We start from the raw sequence: 3,237 nt of genomic DNA, 5'->3' as shown, positions 1-3,237 counted from the left end.
ACATTTCCAGGTAAATAACATGTGCTGCTTATAAGATTGAAACCTGCAGTCAGCTGAGACTGAAGACGTCAGTAGGATGATGACGAAACATTTGTCCCACTGAAAACATCCAGATGAACAGAATCAACCTTTTGGGATTTCCTGCCCTGGATGATTGAGCGTGCATCGAGACATTCCAGAGCAGTTAGCTGGCTCCGGTTGCTTAGAGCAGTCCGTCTCTGGTTGCTCAGGTTGTGGTGTGGGCAGAGTCTCTAGGGCAGGGCTGCCCAATCCCAGTCCTCGAGAGCTACTATCCTGCAGCTTTTAGATGCATCCCTACTCCAACACAGCTGAATCAAATGGTTTGATTACCTCTTCAGCATGCCATCATGTTTGGCAAAGGCCTGATAACAAGCCATTCATTTGATTCGGGTGTGTGGGAACAAGGATGCATCTAAAAGCTGCAGGACGGTAGCTCTCGAGGACTGGGATTGGGCAGCCCTGCTCTAGGGCAACTCCTGCAGATTCAAACTGCTCCAGCTCAGTTCGTGAGGCGGCGCTGGATGGAGCCATCTCAGGGATTCCCTGCTGAAAACACTCTGAAAGTCTCTTTACTTTGACCAACACTGAAACTCAAAACTAATTTTCACTATTTGCTAGCTGAGACGTCTGAGATGGCTTGCATAAACAGTGGAAGAGTGCGAGGTAATAACTTATCTTTACTATCTTTACAGAGCACCCGGCACTGGCAGATCCAGTCCAACAGGCTGTTGAACCATGCTTCCTTTCCATTATAGGCTGGAAGACAGTATTGTACTGGCTGCTGCAGCATTGGCGGTGATCCACATGAGCTTGGTTGCAGAGGTGAAGAAATGTGTTTTTCAACAAGGCTGCTAAACAGTTCATACCCAATGATACTCTTTAAAAAATACAAGAACCAGGAACTATAAAGGAAGACACATTTAATCTACGATTTACTTTAGAATAAACTGAAAGTAAAAACTAAGAATATGTGTCTCATGGGCTGTCAGAATGGGGTCATTAGGCCCAGATACGACACCACAGCTCTGTGCAAAACACACCTCAACATGAAAACACAGGGAGAGCAGACAGACATGTGGACATGACCAGGGAGAAAGATGACAAAACACAGAGACGAGACTAGAGACAGACTGGACACAAAAGGGAACTAAGGTAATAAAACAAGAACCAGGAACCAGAGAAAAACATAAACTTTTATTTAATGTTGAATTAACTGAAAGTAAAAACTAAAAATGTATTACTCATAGCTCCTTAGGCCCAGGTACAAGTGCAAAACACACCTGAACACAAGCAAGGTAAAGAGAGAGGAAGCATACAGCAAGAATACAAAGGAAATGTGACTATCAAAATAAAATAGGAAATAACTAGACTGGGAAACATAAAACAGGACTGATACAGGAGGGAGAACAATTAACAAATAACTGTAACCACAACTAGAAACTTATTCTCTCCCTTTGATCATGATTATTTATTAATTATCATCGTTATCATTTTATCCTAACACTTTCACAGATCGTCACATTTATATGACACCACAATGTAATGTATAACGTACACAAAACATATACTGCTGGATATCAGATTCCATCAACTACCAAGCAGAAAACAAAAGGCAGCTCCTCGATACTTTATTATGAAATCAGCAGAAAGTAGCTTATGTCCTGTGGAAAACGTAAACATACACAGTACCTTACAATAACAGCACTAAATAAACAAACAAACAAAACATGAAATATGAATTTGTAAGTTTATTCAGACTCCGGGCGTAGCACTTAAACAGAACCTTTAAATGGGCAACAATGATTAGTGTAACAAGGGTTTAGTCTTGTCAGCATATCTTTATTTTAAGTTCAGGTCAGCACGTGAACACATCAAAGTGATTCATAACTAGGTTTTTAACGAGACGTACAGTAAACATTTCCTTGGAATTAATTTTAAAATATGCACTGTGAACACTAGGTGGCAGTGTGGGACAATGACTGCATGTCATTAGATATAAGTGAGCCTCGGTCTTTAAATCTGTGACATTCCTGCTTTTATTTGAACAGGCTGCTCTTCCCAGTTGTTTCATTTCTCCAACAATCTTCTTCCCGCATCAACTACTAATTTTAACAAGTGAAACTGTTCGCTGGTGTTTCCTTGTCTGGTCCATCACTGGCCTTGGGAGACCCTACCAGGAGGTGCGGCTATCAAGATCAGCAGCACAGGTCAGCTCCACAGACTTCAAAGACCAAAACAAAGGATTATGTGAATGATTACTGAAAAGTAAATATATTTATTAGTTAATTATACTGGGTGATTTAACTAATTTCTTTATATGAACTGAGAATACAGGAAAATGAAAATGTGAGTATGGGGCACTTAGGCTACGTTCACACTGCAGATCTTAATGCTCAATTCCGATTTTTAGATCAAATCCGATTATTTTGTCTGCTCCGGCGCTGATAATTGGCGTCTGTCTTGTGACGTAAAAAACAGATTTAATGCGACGTGACCATCAAACAGCAGCTTTCTAAAACATCAGATATGTATCGGATTCAGCACCACATACGAAAGTGACCCAGATCGGATTTGAAAATATCGGATTTGTGCCGTTCACGCTGTCAGACCATGACCGGATATGGGTCGCAGAGGGTCAGAAAAGTCGGATTTGATGCGCTTTCGCCTGCAGTGGGAACGTAGCCTATGAGACCAAAAAAAAGGCTTTCCAAGAAATTTGAACTCTTCCGGTTTTTGGTTTATTACCTACACAGCAAAATCTCCAGTGTTAAATTAACACTATAGAGTGTCTATATGGGTCCACACCTCTGAGTGTTAAATTAACACTTTTGACAGTGTTATATGTTTGAAAGTAACCTAGTCAGTTTTGAAGATTAACAAAGGCTAACACTGAGCAGTGCTGATTTTCTAACACTGGAAAATAACTCAAAATGTTAGAAATATTCCAGTGTTAGAAAATCAGCACTGCTCATTGTTAGCCTTTGTTAATCAGACCCATATAGACACTCTATAGTGTTAATTTAACACTGGAGATTTTGCTGTGTAAAAACAACCAGAGTGAATGTTGCTGGTTGCAAAACCTCCCATGCCTCCAGCAGATCATATCGACATATAATATTTGTATAGGCTCCAAAGCACCTTAAGACTTTGTTTTTCCCTTAAAGACCTCCAAGAGTCATCCCCTCCTCCACTATGTCATCTCCCCACAGCAAAGGT

Source organism: Aulonocara sp. 'chitande type north' Nkhata Bay, linkage group LG6 (genome assembly GCF_057382095.1).
Source record: "Aulonocara sp. 'chitande type north' Nkhata Bay isolate Kocher_YH1m ecotype deep benthic linkage group LG6, A_spYH_male_GT1.1, whole genome shotgun sequence".
In the NCBI taxonomy this organism is placed as follows: Eukaryota; Metazoa; Chordata; class Actinopteri; order Cichliformes; family Cichlidae; genus Aulonocara; species Aulonocara sp. 'chitande type north' Nkhata Bay.
The sequence above is the reverse complement of the archived record's forward strand: the minus strand, read 5'-3'. Positions refer to the sequence as shown.